The sequence below is a fragment of the Somniosus microcephalus genome, unplaced genomic scaffold (assembly GCF_052327205.1).
Source record: "Somniosus microcephalus isolate GS21.2 unplaced genomic scaffold, FLI_Smic_1.0 scaffold479, whole genome shotgun sequence".
In the NCBI taxonomy this organism is placed as follows: Eukaryota; Metazoa; Chordata; class Chondrichthyes; order Squaliformes; family Somniosidae; genus Somniosus; species Somniosus microcephalus.
Window position 1 is genome coordinate 30,437 of NW_028225666.1, and position 22,874 is coordinate 53,310.

The 22,874-nt window shown below is 44.3% G+C and overlaps 1 long non-coding RNA gene across 1 annotated transcript in view; it reads left to right on the forward strand.

The window, feature by feature from the left end:
* LOC147081738 (uncharacterized) overlaps positions 1-16,346 on the forward strand; it is a 32,569-nt gene extending 16,223 nt beyond the window's left edge. The window contains exons 2-3 of the long non-coding RNA XR_015076460.1: positions 4,116-4,260; positions 15,910-16,346. This is a non-coding gene — a long non-coding RNA (uncharacterized LOC147081738). The remainder of the gene's footprint in view (positions 1-4,115; positions 4,261-15,909) is intronic.
* Positions 16,347-22,874: the final 6,528 nt, after the last annotated feature.

Consider the following 22,874-nt stretch of genomic DNA (forward strand, 5'->3'; position numbering starts at 1 on the left):
AACTAAATTGCAAGGTATGAGTATAGTTTCTTTATTGAAGGAATTAGCACCATAAACAAAAATAAAGGTTCTTTCAGGCACCTTAACAGGACGAACATTGGCCCATAATTTGCGGCCAGCGGCGAGGTGACAGCGATCCCCGCTGATTTTGAAGAAAGCTACCCACAGAGATCTTGCGATCTCTGGTGAGAACATTAACTTCCTTGATGTGTAATTGATTGTAGGAAGGATGTGAAGGCCTTAGAGAGGGTGCAGAAAAGATTTACGAGAATGATTTCAGGGATGAGGGACTTCAGTTACTTGGATAGACTGGAGAAGCTGGGGTTGTTCTCCTTAGAGCAGAGAAAGTTGAGAGGAGATTTGATAGAGGTGTTCAAAATCATGAGGGATCTAGACAGAGTAGATAGATAGAAATTGTTCCCATTGGCAGAAGGGTCGAGAACCAGAGGACACAGATCTAAGGTGATTGGCAAAAGAACCAAAGGCAACATGAGGAAAATCTGTTTTTACGCAGTGAGTGGTTAGGATCTGGAATACACTGCCTGAAAGGGTGGTGGAGGCAGACTTAATTGTGGCTTTCAAAAGGGAATTGGATAAGTACCTGAAGGAAAAATTTTTGCAGGACTATGGGGGAAAGGGCGGGGGAGTGGGACTAGCTGACGTGCTCTTGCAGAGAGCCGGGACAGGCTCGACGGGCCGAATGGCCTCCTGTGCTGTAATCATTCTATGATTCTATGACAGCAAACCAGGAAATGAAAAGCACTGATTATCTGCACTTTCTAAAAATGTTACCGAGAACAAAATAAAGATTGGGACATACACATGGGGTTATGGTAGAAGCTGAAATATCATGAACAAACTTTTTAAAAAAATGTTTTTTTTTAATCTAGTAACTTTTATCATAATGGAGAAATTTGACATTCCACAAATATAAAATTAGTTTTTCAGGGCCAGAACGGTTGTTTAGCAGTCAATACACTGTTAAATTCCCAGTCACACCTATTCCAACATTTAATGGTATGTTTAACAGCGATATTAGCGCGGAAAAGCTCATGTTTTCGTCAGTTCCACTGATTTCACCGATTGCCGGCTGGGGGGGGGCGAGGGCCCCACAGCGCAGCCTGTGTCGGAACAGTGAATGACTGACCGCAACTTCAGAATTTCTGCGTTTAGATGCGCGTGCGCCAAATCCTGAAGCTACGGTCCGTTTTAGAGGGGTAGTGATGGCGAACGCTGACAGCTTATCATCATTCTCCGCCACAAAATCCGGGCCATCATGTCACTGTGATGTTAAGCCACACAAACGTTTCATACGATGCACTTGTTTGTTTGCGATGTGTATACTATAGATGTAACATTGTGCCTTGTATCTTTAAATGTTGACCAGCTGTTTGCAAACCTCAAAAATCCTGTGTTGAGGCATCTAAGCTGAAGGATACTATGACAATTTTAATTTGACTTGACACTCTGTGCACAATGTGTTACTGTGGTTTGTTAATATTTGATCCCATTGTATGAAGAAATTTATGTAGATGCCTGGCATTTACAAAATTCCAAATCCTGGAAACCAAAAATAACAATTTGCAAATATAGGATTGGAGAGCTTCAAAGGTTATTCAAGAAAATCCTTCATACTGAATTCTAGCAAAGCTGTTAGTATTCTTCTCACATAATATGTTCTACAACAACAACAACTTGTATTTATATAGCGCCTTTAACATAGTAAAACGTCCCAAGGCGCTGCACAGAAGTATTTTAAGACAACAAATTTACACCGATCCACATAAGAATAAATTAGGGCAGGTGACCAAAAGCTTGGTCAAAGAGGTAGGTTTTAAGGAGCGTCTTAAAGGAGGAAAGAGAGGTTGAGAGGCAGTGAAGTTTAGGGAAGGAGTTCCAGAGCTTAGGGCCAAGGCAGTTGAAGGCACGACCACCAATGGTTGAGCGATTATAATCAGGGATGCTCAAGAGGGCAGAATTTGAGGAGCGCAGATATCTCGGGGTTGGGGGGTGCGGTTGTGGGGATGAAGGAGTTTACAAAGATAGGGAGAGGCGAGGCCATGGAGCAATTTGAAAACAAGGATGAGAATTTTGAAATCAAGGCATTGCTTAACCAGGAGCCAGTGTAGGTCAGCGAGCACAGGGATGATGGGTGAACGTGACTTGGTGCGAGTTAGGACACGGGCAGCCAAGTTTTGGATGACCTCAAGTTCTAGCTTTGTACTGCTCAATATTTTATTTTTGCATCTGCATGTTGATGGTCAATATTGTGAAATATTTAACTTTCAAAACTAAACCTGAAAAATTCCAGATTGAAAGAAACAAGGGGGATTTAATAAAAATCACAACACTAAAGAGAAAGAAACGAATCTAACTTGGCCAGAGTAAGGAAAGAAAAACTGGCAGACGGCAAATACAAACCAAAAACAACAGAAATCATATTTCCAAACAAAAACGTAATGAATAGAAAGCAATACAGTAGAATTTCAATGATTGTTCTGCCTCTGCTAATTAAAGATTAATAAGAGAAGACGAGATAGTCAATGATAACAATGGAAGACTGCAAAAAGCACTCCAATTCAAGGAAGAGGCCCAGAGCAGTTTCCTTTAGTGTAATTCATAATCAAAGATCTGGCAGCTTAATGTTGCAAGAGCACTAATATAAACACATTGCTGCTTCAAATAATGCCACATGCACAGCCACTGCAGACATATTTGCAATCTAACCACTAAGAACACGTACACAATCATCTTATTTAAAGCAGAGTGAGCTGAAAACGGAGTGAGGACTTTTAAAACAGGAATTTGCTGAGAGTAGAAATTAGGTGCAGAGGTGGAAGAAGATGCTAAATAAATTAACTGAAGGTCAAAAGCTAAGGGCTCGATTTTCCAAGCCCCGAGGAGGCGGGCATGGAGGCGGAACAGCGCGTAAAATTGGAGAAAGTGGGGGCGGATGGCAAACCCGCCTCCGTGCCCTTTTGCCAGGAGGCGGGAGGATGTGCAGCTTCGGGTCCTGTCTCCTGGAGGCGGGAAAGGCTTTTAATCCTTTTAACTGCCTGTTAACAGGTAGTTAACAGGCAAAAAAAGGGATTGCCATTTTACCTTCACAGCTGAAGGCTTCCCGACCTCGGAGGACCCCGCCGGGTTGGAGGAGACGTGGAGGAGGTTTACGGCGGTCGGAGGCACCTGGAAGTAAGGTGTAGAGGTGAGTGATGGGTGCAAGTGTGGAGTGGTAAGTATGCAAGGTGAGTGATAAGTTTAAAAAAGTGTTCACTTACCTTTTTTTACTTCTATAGTCTTTAGCCGTGCTGGATCAGGAGAGCAGACATCCACCTTGTCAATTTCAGGTAATGGCTGATGGACCCTCCGATCCATCAGACATCTGAAATTTACTTTTTTACAATGTTTTTTCAGTCCTCACCACAAAAACGAATCAAACTGAAGAGAATGTCAGTGTTTGACAGCTTCACAGAGCTGTCAAACGCTGTCATTTCTTCTTTCAAGAAGTCTTGACAGCACGTCTGATGTTGAAGTGATCTGGCAGTGACTTCTTCCCTAATTGGCTTGCTGAGCCCGCAGGGCGGGCTTAACATGCTCAATCAGGGGAAAATCCCTCTGGTCAGGCGAGGATGGAGGCGGGACATTTACACAACAAGCAGCAGTCTCGCCTCCAAGTCTCCTCCATTGACAAAATCCAGCCCTAAGTGTTCAATTATTTACTCTTCCTTTAACACTTAACTATATGGTACATTAAGAGGTTACAAAATGTAAAAAATAGAAATTTATAATGGGAACAATGGGCAGTTAAGAGTCAAGTGTGGAACTGGAGTCACATATAGGCCAACCAGGGAAGGACAGCAGCTTTCCTTTCCTAAAGATCATTAGTGAACCAGTTGTGTTTTTACAACAAGCCGACAGATTCACTTTTACTAGCATCGATTTTAGATCAGTGGCATCCAGAAACATCTGAATTTACGAACAGACTTCAAATGTGAAACATCAAGGCTATGTTAAATGATACCAATAAGTTAAAACTTTAATGATGCTTAAATTAATCTAATGTATCATTTTGCTGTTCCCAATTATAGCTCAATTCTCTTGTTTTTTTTGTCTAGAATTGTCTTTAGCAGAGAAGCAGTAAAGCAATTACTTGTAAGTGGATGCAGTTGTTACAGTAATGATGCACCTGACGATATGGTTCTGGGAATGTGCTTCAACAGTCTTGGTATCCCAGTAACACACAGTCCTCTTTTCCACCAGGTAATCCTTCCTTTGGAATGGTCTCTCGTCAGTACAAAAACCATCTATTGCAAACTGGAAGTAACAAGCTCACTACTTAATTACTTGCAAATAAGATGGAGGTTCTTTACATGTATATAAAAAAGGGAAAAAAACTACTGCAAATGCTGGAGGCCTGTCCGCATCTGAAAAGAGAAAAGTTAGGTTAACGTTTCAGGTGACAAATGATCTCTGTTTGAAATGTTAACCCCTGAGTTTCAGATGCTGACAGACCTTGTGTATTTCCAGCAATTTGCTTTTATTTCACTTTTTTGTGTATGTTCAGTGCTTTTAATTAGGTTCTGGAAATTGAAAATTATATTACTGTACTGCACGCATTGTTTTGCAAATTAATTAATTGCTGTTTTGCAAATGAATTAATACAGTGGACCCTTAAGTATCGTAAGATAGTAATGTTTTATCTGGCCAACCCTTTTAAACCACCCATCAGTTTCCTTACCATGATTTTGAAACTAATAGCACTGTGACCCCCTTTCCTAATAGGAATTCAGCCAGTTCTTTAAAAAAAAAATCTGCCATGGCTTTCAGTTCCAGCACCCACTGGTATATTTGACCCAGCGACGATGAAGGGTCAGCGATATACTTCTAAATCAGGATGGTGTGTGTGATGAAATATGTCATTTATCAGACTCTGTACTTAACTACATATATTGTATTGCCTGCTCCGGTGTTTTACCTTGTATTGTATATAGTACACCGCCCCCTTTCTCCCCATTGGATGTGTCGGCTCCGCCCATACCTGGCCCTACTTAAGACAAGCCCAGGCTTGTCTTGCAGCAGAACAGCAGAATGCTAGGTGAAGCTAGGTGCAGACACAGGCATCTTTCTTTGCTAATAAAAGCCTTGTTTTATTCAGTTAACTTTGAGTCTTGAAGTTATTGAGGCGCATCAATTTTATTAGCAAACTTTTAACGATGGATCAACTTTTGAAACCGGAACGCTTGGATTTGGACCCGCATGCTTCGGATGCATCGGCACGGTTTGGACACTGGTTCCAGTGCTTGAAATTTTTTATGGCCAACTCCGAAGCCGTCACAGCCTCTAAAGCCACCGGAGATGTGAAACTCGGGATCCTGCAGAATCGGGTAAGCCACCGGGTTTTTCCACTCATCCAAGACGCCGCCACCTACCTGGATGCCTGCAACATTCTAAAGGCCCACTATCAGCAGCCTACCAACGAGGTGTACGCCAGGCACCTGCTTGCTACCTGCACACAGCGACCCGGAGAGTCGCTAGAGGACTTTCTAGTCACCCTAAAAGTGCTTGGCAAAGACTGCAAATGCAAAGACGTGAAAGCCACGGTATACACAGACGAGCTTATTCGGGATGCCTTTATCGCAGGCCTTAGCTCTAAGTACATCCGGCAGAGACTGCTAGAGAAAACGGGCCTAGATCTGACACAGGCTGTGGACACAGCGCGATTGCTGGATGTGGCTCAGAAGAACTCTGACTCCTACTCGTCAGGCCGCGCGGCCCACGCCGCCTCTGCTTCCCCGCCCGGTAGCCCAACACCGTCGGGGCCCTGCTCTCCCCCCAGAAGCCCTACGACCACCACGACGCATCGGGGCCCCAAATGCTACTTCTGCGGGCAGCCGAAGCACACCAGGAACCTGTGCCCGGCGAAAGGCACCACCTGCTGTAAGTGCGGTAAGAAGGGGCACTTTGGGAAGGTGTGCAGAGGGAACCCCGCAGGCAAAACCGCCGCGTGCACGCCGTGGGAGCGGCCATCTTGGACGCCATCTTGTCCGACCTCGTGGGGTCCGCCATCTCGCGAGCAGACATCGTGGACGCCATCTTACCCGGCCCCGTGTGGCCCACCATCTTGTCCCGATCAGGGCCCTACAGTGGCGTCGATCACAGTGGACCAGTCCAGACCGCACCCACTATCCAAATCGATGGTGGACATCGAGGTAAACGGGTGCAAGGTTAAATGTTTAATTGACAGCGGGAGCACGGAGAGCTTCATTCACCCTGATCTGGTACAACGACTCTCTCTAACTATAGTCCCTACTCAGGGCACGATCTCTATGGCCGACAAAACCCAGATATCGACTATTGCAGGTTACTGCGCGGTACGATTGTCCGTTAAAGGTACTGTATATAATAATTTTAAACTGTTAATTATGAAGGATTTATGTGTGAGCGTGATCTTGGGCCTGGATTTTCAGTGCCACCACCAAAGCATCATGCTCAATTTCGGTGGGACCCAGCCGCCCCTCACAGTGTGCGGTCTGGCTACCCTGAAGGTAAAGCCGCCTTCGCTATTCGCGAGCCTTACCCCTAACTGCCGGCCAATAGCGACCAAAAGCAGGAGGTACAGCTGGGAGGACAGGCGGTTTATTGCGACCGAGGTAGACAGGCTCCTGAAGGAGCGCATTATTGAACGCAGCAACAGCCCGTGGCGCGCCCAAGTGGTGGTGGTGAGGGGTAGCGAGAAGAAGCGGATGGTGATTGACTATAGTCAAACAGTCAACATCTATACCCAACTAGACGCCTACCCGCTACCCCGCATATCCGAGATGGTGAACCAAATCGCCCAATACCGGGTGTTCTCCACCATCGACCTCAAGTCAGCGTACCACCAGCTCCCTATCAGACCAGAGGACTGTTCGTACACCGCCTTCGAGGCAAACGGACGCCTCTACCAGTTCCTCAGAGTCCCCTTTGGGGTGACGAATGGGGTCTCGGTCTTTCAGAGGGAGATGGACCGCATGGTCGATGACCACCACTTGCAGGCAACCTTCCCCTATCTCGACAACGTCACCATCTGCGGCCACAACCAACAGGACCACAACTCAAACCTCGCGAGGTTTCTGAAAACCGCACAAAAACTCAACCTCACCTACAACGAGGACAAGTGCGTTTTCAACACCACGCGCCTCTGCATACTAGGCAGCGTGGTGGAGAATGGGGAAATCGGACCAGACCCCGACCGATTGCGCCCCCTACGGGAGCTGCCCCTGCCCAACACTCCCAAAGCCCTGAAAAGGTGCCTGGGGTTATTCTCGTATTATGCCCAATGGGTCCCCAACTACTCCGATAAAGCCCGCCCCCTCTTGAAAGCATCCTCTTTCCCGCTCTCTGCTGAGGCCCATGCTGCCTTCAAAAGCATTAAGCAGGATATTGAGCGGGCCACGCTACAGGCAGTGGACGAGAACACTCCCTTTCAAGTGGAAAGTGATGCGTCTGACTTTGCCTTGGCGGCCACCCTCAACCAGGCGGGGCGGCCCGTAGCTTTCTTCTCGAGGACCCTCCAGGGGCCCGAGATCAGACACTCCTCCGTGGAAAAGGAGGCCCAAGCCATCGTGGAGGCAGTGCGCCACTGGCGGCACTACCTAGCCGGCAAACGCTTCACCCTACTTACCGACCAGCGGTCGGTAGCGTTTATGTTCAATAATAAAGAGGGGGAAAATTAAAAATGATAAGATTCTTAGGTGGCGGATCGAGCTCTCCACCTTCGAGTACGACATCATATACCGGCCGGGGGCCCTTAACGAATCCCCCGACGCCCTCTCACGAGGGATGTGTGCCAACGCCACCGGGGATCGGCTACAGACCCTCCACAACGACCTCTGCCACCCAGGGGTCACACGGCTGTTTCACTTCATAAAGTCCCGCAACTTACCCTACTCGATTGAGGAAGTTCGGTCCCTGACCAGGAACTGCCGCACTTGCGCTGAGTGCAAGCCTCGGTTCTACCGCCTGATAGAGCCCACCTAATCAAAGCTACATGGCCCTTTGAGCGGCTTAGCTTAGATTTCAAGGGCCCCCTTCCCTCCATCGACCGCAATGTTTACTTCCTGAACATTGTGGACGAATACTCCCGTTTCCCATTTGCCTTCCCCTGCCCAGACATGACCAGCGCCACAGTCATTAAATGCCTCAACAGCCTGTTCTGCCTGTTCGGTATGCCAAGCTATATCCACACGGATAGGGGGGCGTCCTTCATGAGTGAAGAGCTACGCCAGTACATGCTGTCCAAGGGGATTGCCACGAGCCGTACCACCAGCTACAACCCCCGGGGTAACGGTCAGGTGGAGCGAGAGAACGGGACAGTATGGAGGGCAGTCACTCTAACTCTAAGGACCAAGGGCCTCCCTATCTCCCGCTGGCAGGAAGTCCTCCCAGATGTGCTCCACTCAATACGGTCACTATTGTGTACCGCCACTAATGCCACGCCTCATGAGCTAATGTTTGTGTTTCCCCGGAAATCCACCTCAGGCATATCCATACCGTCATGGCTCTCCACCCCAGGTCCGGTACTTTTGCGGAAGCATGTGAGGGGCCACAAGACGGACCCTCTCGTGGAGCCAGTGCACCTGCTCCACGCCAACCCACAATATGCGTATGTCCGGCACGCCGACGGACGGGAGGACATTGTGTCCATAAAAGACCTCGCCCCAGCTGGTAACAACAGCGACAACGACAACAACGACAACAGCCACAGCAACTATTACCCACCCACTCCACCCACTATTCTTTCATCACCCCCAGAAGAGCACCAGCCAACGGTACCCCCACCACCTACTCCTTCAACAACCCTGGTGGCGTCCCCGGCAGAGACCCAGGAGGTCACCCGGGACACCCAGCCGGCACCCGCGGCACCGCAACCGTTACGTCGGTCACAGAGGACTATCACACCCCCGGACAGACTAAATCTGTAGAAGGGGTGAATGTGATGAAATATGTCATTCATCAGACTCTGTACTTAACTACATATATTGTATTGCCTGCTCCGGTGTTTTACCTTGTATTGTATATAGTGCACCGCCCCCTTTCTCCCCATTGGATGTGTCGGCTCCGCCCATACCTGGCCCCACTTAAGACAAGCCCAGGCTTGTCTTGCAGCAGAACAGCAGAAAGCTAGGTGAAAACACAGGCATCTTTCTTTGCTAATAAAAGCCTTGTTTTATTCAGTTAACTTTGAGTCTTGAAGTTATTGAGGCGCATCAGTGTGTGACTTGGATGGGAACTTGGAGGTGGTGGTGTTCCCATGCGCCTGCTGCCCTTGTCCTTCTAGGTGGAAGAGGGGGTGGGTTTGGGAGGTGCTGCCGAAGAAACCTTGGCGAGTTGCTGCAGTGCATCTTGTAGATGGTACACACTGTAGCCACGGTATGCCGGTGGTGGAGGGAGTGAATGTTTAAGGTGGTAGATGGGGTGCCAATCAAGCAGGCTGCTTTGTCTTGGATGGTGTCGAGCTTCTTGAGTGTTGTTGGAGCTGCACTCATCCAGGCAAATGGAGAGTATTCCATCACACTCCTTACTTGTGCCTTGTAGATGGTAGAAATGCTTTGGGGAGTCAGGAGGTGAGACACTTGCCGCAGAATACCTAGCCTCTGGCCTGCTCTTGTTGCCACAGTATTTATGTGGCTGGTCTAGTTAAGTTTCTGGTCAATGGTGACCCCCCCAGGATGTTGATGGTGGGGGATTCGGCGATGGTAATGCTGTTGATTGTCAAGGGGCGGTGGTTGGACTCTCGCTTGTTGGAGATGGTCATTGCCTGGCACTTCTGTGGCGCGAATGTTACCTGCCACTTATCAGCCCAAGCCTGAACGTTGTCCAGGTCTTGTTGCATGTGGGCATGGACTGCTTCATTATCTGAGGAGTTGTGAATGGCACTGAACACTGTGCAGTCATCAGCGAACATCCCCATTTCTGACCTTATGTTGGAGGGAAGGTCATTGATGAAGCAGCTGAAGATGGTTAGGCCTAGGACACTGCCTTGAGGAACTCCTGCAGCGATGTCATGGGGCTGTGATGATTGACCTTCAACCACCACAGTCATCTTCCTTTGTGCTAGGTATGACTCCAGCCAGTGGAGAGTTTTCCCCCTGATTCCCATTGACTTCAGTTTTACTAGGGCTCCTTCATGCCACACTCAGTCAAATGCTGCCTTGATTTCAAAGGCAGTCACTCTCACCTCACCTCTGGAATTCAGCTCCTTTGTCCATGTTTGAACCAAGGCTGTAATGAGGTCTGGAGCCGACTGGTCTTGCCAGAACCCAAACTGGGCATCAGTGAGCAGGTTATTGGTGAGTAAGTGCCGCTTGATAGCACTGTCGATGACACCTTCCATCACTTTGCTGATGATTGAGAGTAGACTGATGGGGCAGTAATTGGCCAGATTGGATTTGTCCTTATTTTGGATAATTCCTTATGCTATCCATCATCAAAGTCTCGAACATTTTCCCACAGTTGAGATGAAGCTTAAGGATACATTCCCTTTTTTCTAAAGATGGAGGTCACATTTGCTGCTTTCTAATCCATTAGGATGTTACTCAATTCCGATGAGTTTCGAAAGATATCGATGAAGGGATCTGCAATCACCTCAGCTAATTCCAGTAGCACCCTCGGATGGAAATTGTCAGATCCTTGCTTAGCTTCAGCTTCTTAAACCTTCCAACTACAATGCTTTCCAATATGGTCTCACCTATATATACTTCCCTCAACTCAGGCAGCCCTCCCTTTCAATAATAAAAGCAATCAAAATAAATGATATCAAATCCCACCATATTTCTGCCCTCCCCGCTGCTACTGATAAACAGTTCAACATCCCTCTATACCCTTCTCTAGCTCATGATATCCTTAAAGAATCCTTTGCTATTATCAGTTATATTTTCTATATATTCCTCTCATGTTTGCTTGTTGCATCTCATCAGTTTCTTAATCTCCCTCTAATTGATTTTGTAATTCTCCCTATCTTATTCCTTCCCTGTACATTTCAGAATTTTCCGCATCTTTTATTTCTCCCTAATGACTTTTCCTTCATGTTAGTTTTATTCTTTTTTGGCCCTCAAACATGTTTCTGTAATAAACTGTTTCTGCAATGTTAAAAATATCTCCTTAGAGCACTCCCATTTCCCTCCACACCATTCCTTTTAAATAATCCTTCCCATATTATTCCTTTACATAGGATATATGGCACAGAAACAGGCCATTCGGCCCAAACAATCCATGCCAGCGTTTATGCCCCACTCGAGCCTCCTCCCATCTTTCCTCATCTAACTCTGTCATCATAACCCTCTATTCCCTTCTCCCTCATATGCTTATCTAGCCTCCCCTTAAATGCATCTATACTATTTGCCTCAACTACTCCCTGTGGTAGCGAGTTCCATATTCTCACCACTCTCTGGGTAAAGAAGTTTCTTCTGAATTCCCTATTTGATTTCTTGGTGACCATCTTATATTGATGGCCTCTAGTTATGCCCTTCCCCACAAGTGGAAACATTCTCTCTGTATCTACTCTATCAAAGCCTTTCATAATTTTAAAGACCTCAATTAGGTTACCCTTCCGCCTTTTTTCAAGCAAATAGAGACCCAGCCTGTTCATCCTTTCCTGATAGGTATACTCTCGCATTTCTGGTATCATCTTTGTAAACCTTCTCTGCACCCTCTCCAGTGCCTATATATCCTTTTTAGAATATGGCAACCAGAATTGTACGCAGTACTCCAAGTGTGAACTAACCAAGGTTCGATACAAGTTTAACATAACTTCACTACTTTTCAATTCTATCCCTCTAGAAATAAACCCTAGTGCCCAGTTTGCTTTTTTTATGGCCTTGTTAACCTGTGTCGCTACTTTTAGTGATTTGTGTATTTGTGCTCCGAGATCCCTTTGCTCCTTTACCCCACCCAGTCTCGCACCCTCCAAGTAATAAGTGACCTCCCTAATCTTCCTACCAAAATGTAATACCACACATTTATCTGTGTTGAATTTCATTTGCCAATTATATGCCCATTCTGCAAGTTTATTAATGTCTTCCTGTAATTTGTTACAGTCCTCCTCAGTATTAACTATCCCCCCAATTTGGTGTCGTCCGCAAATTTAGAAATTGTGTTTTTGATACCAAAGTCTAAATCGTTAATATAAATTGTGAACAACAGTGGTGCTAGCACTGATCCTTGTGGAACACCACGACCCACCTTCTGCCACTGTGAATAGCTACCCTTTACCCCTACTCTCTGCTTTCTGCCCTGGAACCAACTAGCTATCCATTATGTCCCCTGACTCCGCATTCCCAGACATTATTTAGTCTATTATGTGGTACCTTATCGAAGGCCTTTTGAAAACCTAGATAAATTACATCTTCTACATTACCCTTGTCTACTCTCTCTGTTACCTCTTCAAAAAATTCAATTAGGTTGGTGAAGCAAGATGTTCCCTTTTGAAATCCAATGGTGACTATTCATTATTATATTTTTGGCTTCTGGATGTTCTTCTATTTTCTCCTTTAGTAAGGATTCCATTATTTTTCCTACCACCGATGTTAAGCTGACTGGTCTATAGTTCCCTGGACATGTTCTATCTCCCTTCTTAAATATGGGTATTATGTTAGCTATCTGCCAGCCCTCTGGCACTGCACCTTTTTCTAATGAATTATTAAATATGTATAGTAATGCCTCTGCTATCTCTTCCCTAGATTCTTTGAGTTTGATTACTTTATTTAATATATCTCTTTTTATTTTAACTGTCATGTCCACCTGTTCTATCTGGTAAATACTGAGGCAAAGTAATTATTTAATATTTCTGCCATCTCTCTATCACTGCCTGTGATATTATCCTTCCCATCCCTTAGTGGCGCTATTCTCATCCTGACCTATTTTTTATTGATGTGCCTGTAAAATATTTTACTATTTTGTTTGATGTTCCTTGATAATTTAATTTCATAGTTCCTCTTTGCCTTACTAATTGTTTTTTTTACTTCTTTCCTAATCGCTTCATATTTTCCCTTATCATGCTCTCCTTTCATAGAGCATTTCATTCCCTTAAAGTCTGCATTGCTGAAACTAATTTCTTAATAATTTTTATTTCCTGTTCTGTCCCCATTTCACCTTAAAATAATCAACTTCATGGCCTCTAGATCCCAAATGACCCCTTACTTCAATTAGTTAGGCACAAGTCCAACATTGGCTTCCCCTTGTGGTTTTGCATGCCTGCTGTTTAAGAAAAGATTTTTGAAGTAGTTCAATAAACTCCCTTGCACATGCAGCTTATCTCTATTGTAAGTCCCAGTCTATGTCAGGAAGATTAAATTCCCTACATGTGGCATCTTGGAACTCATCTTTTTAATGACCTTCCACCACAGTACCCCCACCTCCATTTTATCTTGCGATGGCCTGTAACATATTCCTACCACTAACTTTTTTCCGTTTTCTACTTCTTAATCCACACAGAGATTTTGTGCCAAATGCTACCTTTACGTTAGGACAATTATTTTTAAAAAAAGTTAGTTACCATATGGAGATTTATTTTTTTCCTGTAGTATTAATCTGGCTATATTGGAGGTGTTCACAAAAGTGCATATTCTCATTAAAAGAAAGAGTCACCACACTGGCAATAATGGTCACCTTTAAAACCAATTATTCCTCTTCTGATCCACCAAAATGAGATCTCTCTCCTCTGTGCATAATGGAAATTGACAGGTAAACAAGGGTTCCCAAATTATACTCCTGATTGGTGCTTTCAATTTTGAATTATTTGCTTCTTCCCCATTTGCTAACTTCAGTCTTCACCAGTAACACTCAATCCATTGGTCCTATTGGCAAATTGAGCTGATCCATTAGCTCAGATTTTCCTCTATGTACCCTCTCACAATCCCAGCCATTGAACCTGCTATAAGGCCAACAGCACCTGCCAAAAATGCATTCCCAACACCAATCGCTATTCTTCCATCTGCAGAAGTGAGAACAAAATATTTTTAGGGAACACAAATCATTGTATGCTGGAAATATTAGGCTACTGCACTAGAAAGTGGATGGAACAGGAGATGGAAGAGGTCATTTTGCTTTTATTTAGAAGCTAAAGATGCTAGGAGAGAATTTCCATGGGGTTCTCCTGATCTCTTGCAGTAACTTCGACAGGAACCCTGGAGAAACAGTACAAACAGTTGTATACCCCATTTTCCCAGGGCTTCTGCAGATCTTTACTTAAGTTACATCAGGAGATCGCGAGAACACCAACGGAAATTCCAGGTGGCTATTTCCACATACTCTCTGTTTGCTTTCTCTAGCGATTGTTCCTACCTCTTTTTCCCCATGGCCCATTTTTGGAGCACCACCCATTGAAGCTGGCTAATGATACTTGCTTACATTTCTTTCTCTTTTATCGTTTTGTATAATACACCACCAGTAATCACAAGGTTTCCATGAGCAGGCTTCTGCACTCCAAGTAGTGCTTCAACACTTCAAAGCATTAGAGTGGCTTTATTGTTACATGTTTATTTTAAGCAAGCAGGGTATTGGTCTAGAACTGGTAATAAAAAGGTGAATTAGCGGTTATTTTTCTTGACCTCAAAGTTCCAAATAAGAAACAACCTGACTGCTATCAGTACTAAAGCCTCCTCAACCTTCCGATCCCATATTCCTATAAAAATGTGTACAACTTTGTTAGCTGTGCTAAGGAATATGAATAAAAGGAGTTGTGATTCATGATCTCACAGCAGATTTAAATGCAGCTCTATATATGTTGAGGAGCATGGCTAAATACTACTGCCACTTGGACTTGTACTTCATGAGTACAGCCGTTAATCACTGACATTGCGGGAAAACAGTATTTAGCAACGCTCTAATTGATAGCTATCAAAAATGTGAAAAGTATTCCAACAACAACTTGCATTTATGTGGTGCCTTTAATGTAGTAAAATGCCCCATTGCACTTCACAGGTACATTATCAAACAAAATTTGACACCGAACCACATAAGGAGATTGTAGGATAGGTGAGAGGCAGGTTTTAAGGAGGAGAGCGAGGTAGAGAGGCAGAGAGGTGTAGGGAAGGAATTCCAGAGCTTAGGGCCTAAGCAATGGAAGGCAACACCGCCAGTGGTGGAGTGATTAAAATAGGGGATGTGCAAGAGGCCAGAATTGGAGGAGCGCAGAGATCTCTGAGGGTTTTAAGGCTGGAGGAGGTTACAGAGATCGGCCCTGGAGGGATTTGAAAAGAAGGATGAGAATTTTAAAATCGAGGCTTTGCCGGACCGGTAGCCAATGTAGGTCAACGAACACAGGAGTGACGGGTGAAGGGGACTTGGTACGAGTTAGAATATGGGCAGCAGAATTCTGGATGAGTTCAAGTTTACAGCAGGTGGCAGGTTGGCCAGGAGAGCCTGTCTATACTATGTAATTGTTTTTGACTCCACACTTGGAATACTGAACCTATATAACATTTTGAAATATTTATTAATATAATAATGAATCATTATAACAAATTTCAGTTCCCTTCTGTTCTTCTCATTTGCTTTGTTATATATACAGTAGCATTACAAATTAATGGATTTTTTAAATACAGGAAACAAAATATTGATTTAATAAGTTGAAAGGCACACGGGATTGAGGAAATGGAAGGTTTTTCAACATTGCTATTAAAAAAAATTTCAGCAAATTCTGGCCCAATTAGTGTACAACAGTGATGGGAATGAAGTAAATAATATAACAATAATAGGATGCTCCTTTATGGATAGTATTCCTTGAAAAATCTGAACCATGATAGAATTTTTCAAAAGCTACATGTTGGGATATCTAATAAGATCCTGGTGACTTGGAGAATTTGAACAATCTGGCAAATGTGAGCAGAAATATAATCTCTAACATTTTCTATTGTATCTGTTTTCTAGGCACGTCCAGTGGACTATCCAAAGGACTATCTTGCACACCAGGTTCCAATTTCATTCCATAAACACTGGAATATTGATCCAGTTGAAGTCTATCTCACTTGGTTGGCAAATGAGGATGACCCTGTATTGCGCCAAATAATAAGGAAACCAAAAAAGGAAAGAGAAGATTTATGAATGCCTTATCAATGAATATGCATTTTTAATATATCAATAAATAGTTCTCTTAGTTTTCACTAAGACTGAATGCAAATAGCATCGTGATTTTCACAACGCCCTATGAAAATGTATTCACATTAATAATTTTGCTTAATACTTTTTGTATTACTAAGTAAAATGCTGAATTGTATTTGTAATTCTCTTGGACAGCATTTGAAACAGTATTTCTGGAAGGTTTGTGCATTTTATGCTTTTCTGTTAATGTTAAAAGAATTTGTCTAATTTTGTAAAAATAAAATTCTATCTATAGATATATATATATATATATAAAAAAATTAACTTATTTTATTACACTAAAAGTGCTATTTGCTGCTTAAATTGGCCACTGATTTTGAAAAATTACCCTGATGGGATCATTTTAACCTAACCCGCCTGGCGTCCATTTTACACCCTGCCTGATTGTATTCTCCATCAAAATCAGTGGATAGTAAAATTGGTAGCAAGGTTGAGAAAGAGGTTCCGCAGACACTGATCCTGTCCAACAGGAACGATGTACTCACTACCTGTGAGGACAAGGAGAAAGACTGCGGGGAGGACAGCCACAATGCAGACCAAGGCACCGTGGCTCAGAAGAGCAGAATAGAAATGCGGTAGTGATAGGGGACTCTATAATTAGGGGGATAGATAACCTCCTCTGCAGCCAAGAATGAGAATCCCGAAGGGTGTGTTGCCTACTCGGTGCCAGGGTAAGGAATATCTCGAGGCGGCTGGAGAGGAATTTGGAAAGGGAGGTGGTAAATCTAGTTGTCCATGTTGGAACAAATGACTTAGGTAGGAACAGGGAGGAGGTGCTGCTGAAGGATTATCAGGAGTTAGGAGCGAAATTAAAAAGCAGGACCTCGAGGGTAATAATCTCTGGATTATTGCCCGGGCCACGTGTAAATTGGCATAGAAACAGTCAGATCAGGAGAATTAACACATGGCTAAAGGGCTGGTATGGGAAGGAGGGGTTCCTTTTCACGGGACATTGGTACCAGTACTGGGACAGGAAGGAGCTGTACCGATGGGACGGACCCCACCTGAACTGGGATGGGACCCGTGCCCTAGCAGAATGGGTAAATAGGGAGGTGGCAAAGGCTTTAAAGTAGTAAGACGGGGGTGGAGAGATCTACAAGAAATGAAACCAGCCTAAATATAAACAAAACAGGAAAGGAGAGCATAGGAAAGAGTAAAGTAAGGGAGGACATTGATGGCCAGGGAATAGAGTTATAGAACAGGAGTGTAAAAAGATGGTTAAAAATAAAGTGAGAGGAACTGCTATTAAAAATGAGTTAATCTGTCTGTACAGCAATGTACACAGTGTAATAAAATAGGGGGAGCTGGAGGCAATCATGCGTTGTGCAGAACCAGGCATAGTAGGGATTACTGAGACATGGCTACAGAAAAATCAGGACTGGAAATTAAACATTGCAGGGTATAACATATTTATAAAAGATAGAGAGGGGAAAAGGGGAGGTGGCATAGCTGTACTTAGTAGGGATAACATATTGGCAGTAGAAAAAAGTGATGCAACTATCAGCAAGACAAATATAATCCATGTGGATAGAGATAAAAGATAATAAAGGATTAATCACACTAATAGGGGTAGTCTACAGACCACTTAATAGTGGAAGGGAGGTGGAGAAAGAAATGCGCAGACAAATTAGGGAAATTAGTAAAAAACATAGGGGGAAAAAATTCGGTTGGTTTGCGCCTCCCATTAGCGCCTTAAGAGGGCGCTAATGGGGCACAAAGCAACAAGCGCCCCTGCGTGGCGGTGTTTGTGCCGCTCACGAAATTAACCAGACATTTTGCGGCGGCGCTAAACACAACCGCCACAATCTCCTGTGCCGGCAGATCGTGACGTCAGTCGACTGCAACGCCCCGGACCGGATATTGAGTGGCGCCCCCTTCTTACCGCCTGCCGCTAGCAACGACAGGTTGAGGGGAACCTTTTGCAGTCGGGAAGAGGCTGGGGGAGCACTATTTAAAGGCGACCGCTTCCTGCCTTTTTTTGTCAGCGGAATTTTTGCACCACGCATTGAGTGAGAGAGAGAGACTGCAGGAGATATTCAAAGCTGTGTTGAGGACTTTTGGGTACTGAGCAGCACTTTGCAGGTTCCTTCTGATTTGATCTTCCTTGCATCGATTTAAGAGAATATGGGGGCTGCACTCTGAGCTCTTTCCCTGGGCCTCTCTGTTCTTTCCAACAGATTTGATGTACAGGTCTCTCCAGGTCGAGATTCAAGGCTGCAATGAGCAGGGTGTGGATGTAGAGCAAGATCGACCCTCCCCTTTAAGAACTGGCCGGCGCCAGTGTGTCTGTGTTCCATTGCTGACTGACATTACATGAGCTTCGCCAGCGCTCTGAGGTAGCGCCTCACTCCTCGGCCTTTGCGCCTTAAGACAGGTGTGTAGCGCCTGATTTAGCGCTCCAATCACCTCCAGGGGTGATAAAAGCCAAGTTTGCAGTCGGAGGTGATAAATAGCGCAGGCGCTAATCTTTGCGCCCGGCAGATAATTGTGCCCCAAATGGGGCGATATTGAATTTCTCCCCCATAGAATAATAATCATGGGGAATTTCAACTACCCAGATATTAATTGGACAGAAGAGGTAGATAATGGGGATAAGGCAATGGAGTTCCTACAATGTGTACAGGACTCCTTTCTAAACCAATATGTAAAAAGCCCAACAAGGGAGGATTTGCTATTGGGTCTAGTAATAGGGAATGGACCAGAGCAGATAAGAGAAGTAAAAGTAGGAGAACATCTAGGCAATAATGACCATAATATAATACACTTTAAGATAATAATTGAGAAGGACAAAGGTATGACAAAGACCAGGGTAATAGATTGGAGAAACACTGATTTTGAGGGGCTGAGAATAGAACTTGGGAAAATAAAATGGACAACAGTATTGGCAAACAATGGCTAACATTTAAAACGGTGTTCAACAGAGTCCACGTAAAATATATTCCTCTAATAAACAAGAACAAGCTAAACACTAATGAGACACCGTGGATGAATAAAGCCATAAGGGAATACTTGAGGATAAGGAAAGAGGCATACATTAAGTACATGGACAGCAGGGAGAGCATGGTATGGGAGAATATGAAGGGATTAGGAGAGAAGTCAAAAAACAATTAGGAAGGCAAAGAGGAACTATGAAATTAAATTATCAAGAAACATAAAACAAAATAGTAAAATATTTTACAGGCACATAAATATAAAAAAGGAAGGTCAGGATGGGAATAGGGCACGAAGGAATTGAGAGGATAATCTTCTTAGGCAGTCCCTCGGAACCGAGGATGACTTGCTTCCACATTAAAAATGAGTTTGCAGGTGACTGATGAGTCCAATGCGGGACCTACAGTCTCTGTCACAGGTGGGGCAGACGGTGGTTGAAGGGGCGGGTGGGTGGGTGGGGTGCTTGGGTTGACTTGCGCTGCCTGCGCTTGGCTTCCGCTTGCTCCCGGCAAAGACTCGAGGTGTTCGGCGCCTTCCCAGATGCTTCTCCACTTTGTGCGGTCTTGGGCCAGGGATTCCCAGGTGTCGGTGGGGATGTTACACTTTTTCAAGGAAGCTTTGAGGGTGTCCTTGAAGTGTTTCCTCTGCCCACCTGGGGATCTCTTGCCGTGCTGGAGCTCCGAGTAGAGCGCTTGTTTTGGGAGTCTCGTATCGGGCATGCGGACAATGTGACCCGTCCATCGGAGCTGATCGAGCGTGGTCAAAGCTTCGATGCTGGGTAGGATAATACCACAGGCAGCAATAGAAAGATGGCAGAGATAGTAAATAATTACTTTGCTTCAGTATTTACCAGGGAGATAGAACAGGTGGAGATGACATCGAATGATGAGATTAGTAATGAGTTAACTGCATTTAAAATAAAATGAGATATTCTAAATAAGCTAATGAAACTCAAAGAGGATAAAACCCCTGCTCCGGACGGATTACATCTGCACATTTTAAAATAATCTAGCAATGAAATAGCAGAGGCATTACTACACATATGTAGAAATCCATTAGAAAAAGGTGTAGTGCCAGAGGACTGGTGGATAGCTAACGTAATACCTATATTTAAGAAGAGAGATAGAACATGTCCAGGGAACTATAGACCAGTCAGCTTAACATCTGTGGTAGGAAAAATAATGGAATCCCTACTAAAGGAGGAAATAGAAGAACATCTAGAAATGAAAAATATAATAATAAATAGCATGGATTTCAAAAGGGAAAGTCTTGCTTGACCAACCTAATTGAATTTTTTGAAGAGGTAACAGAGAGAGTAGACAAGGGTAATGTAGTACATAGAAACATAGAAGATAGGAGCAGGAGTAGGCCATTCGGCCCCTCGAGCCTGTTCCACCATTTAATGAGATCATGGCTGATTATCCAAATTCAGTACCCTGTCCCTGCTTTCTCCCCATATCCCTTGATCCCTTTAACCTTAAGAAATATATCTAACTCCTTGAATATATTTAATGAATTGGCCTCAACTGCCTTGTGTGGTAGAGAATTCCACAGGTTCACCACTCTCTGGGTGAAGAAATTCCTCCTCATCTCAGTCCTAAATGGCTTACCCCTTATCCTCAGACTGTGACCCCTGGTTCTGGACTCCCCCGCCATCGGGAACATCCTTCCTGCATCTAGTCTGTCTAGTCCTGTTAGAATTTTATAAGTTTCAATGAGATCCCCTCTCATTCTTCTAAACTCTAGCGAATATAAGCCTAATCGACCCAATCTCTCCTCATACGTCATTCCTGCCATCTCAGGTATCAGTCTGGTGAATCTTGGCTGCACTCTCTCCATGGCAAGAATATCCTTCCTCAGATAAGACGACCAAAACTGCACACAATATTCAAGGTGTGGTCTTACCAAGGCCCTGTACAACTGCAGCAAGACATCCTTGCTCCTGTACTCGAATCCTCTCGCTATGAAGGCCAACATACCATTTGCCTTCTTAACCGCTTGCTGCAGCTGCATGCTTACCTTCAGCGACTGGTGCACAAGGACACCCGGGTCTCATTGCACTATCCCTTTTCCCAATCTATTGCCGTTCAGATAATAATCTGTCTTCCTGTTTTTGTCACCAAAGTGGATAACCTCGCATTTATCCACATTATACTGCATTTGCCATGCATCTGCCCAATCATCCAACCTGTCCAAATCATACTGGAGTTTCTCTGCATCCTTTATCTAGATTTTCAAAAGGCCTTCAATAAGGTACCACATAATAGACTAATGAATAATGTCAGAGAATGCGAAGTCGGGACAAGGAACAGAATGGATAGCTAGCTGGTTTCGAGACAGAAAGCAGAGAGTTGCGGTAAAGGGAAGCTATTCAGAGTGGCAGAAGGTGGGAAGTGGTGTTCCACAAGGATCAGTGCTGGCACCACTGTTGTTCATAATTTATATTAATGATTTAGGCCTTGAAATCAAAAACATAATTTCTAAATTTGCAGACGACACCAAATTGTGGCAGGGGGAGGTGGGGGGGGATAGCCAATACTGAGAAGGACTGCAACAAATTACAAGACATTAATAAACTTGCAGAATGGGCATATAATTGGCAAATGAAATTCAACACAGATAAATGTGAGGTATTACAATTTAGTAAGAAAAATACGGAGGTCACATAGTACTTGGAAAATAAGAATCTAAATGGGGTAGAGGAGCAAAGGGATCTAGGAGTACAAATACACATCACTAAAAGTATTGCCACAGGTTAACAAGGCCATAAAAAAGGCAAACCAAGCACTAGGGTTTATTTCTAGAGGAATAGAATTGAAAAGTAGAGAAGTTATGCTAAACTTGTATCAAACCTTGGTTTGACTACACTTGGGAGTACTGTGTGCAATTCTGGTCGCCATGTTATAAAAAGGATATAGAGGCACTTGAGAAGATTTACAAGGATGATACCAGAAATGCTAGGATACACCTATCTGGAAAGGACAGGCTGGGTCTCTTTTCTCTTGAAAAGAGAAGTCTGAGAGGTGACCTAATAGAGGTCTTTAAAATCATGAAAGATTTTGATAGAGTGGATACAGAGAGAGTGTTTCCACTTGTGGGCAAGAGCAAAACTAGAGGCCATCAATATAAGATAGTCACCAAGAAATCAAATAGGGAATTCAGAAGAAACTTCTTTACTCAGAGAATGGTGAGAATGTGGAACTCACTACTACAGGGAGTGGTTGAAGCGAATAGTATAGATGCATTTAAGGGGTCGTTAGATAAGCATATGAAGGAGAAGTGAATAGAGGGTTATGCTGATAGGGTTAGATGAGGAAAGACGGGAGGAGGCTCGAGTGGAGCATAAACACCGGCATAGACTGGTTGGGCCAAATGGCCTGTTTCTGTGGCGTATATCCTATATAGCCCTATGTAGTGCTGGGGTTACAGTAGAGTAGTGCAGGCCTGTGTAGATTGTATGAAAGCTGTGAATGGGACTCTGAACTTAGCAGCTCTGGTCAGGTCATTGAATTTCTTCCCCTATTGCTGCCTGGCCCGTGGTGTCATACTCCTGGCATTCACATGCTCAACTACTTCTGCCCACTGTTGCCAGGCTATCTGGCGAGACATTTGGTCCGGATCAACACCTCCATCCCCCGGTCACTTTCTCCACCAGGATCTCCATGGCACTACCAGAGAAATGAGCAGCAGAATGGTTTTCAGGCAGTCACAGCTCTGTATCACATAGGAACAGGAGTGGCTAGTTAGGCCATCAAGCCTTTTCCACCATTCTGTTACATCATGGTTGATCTGTACCTCAACTC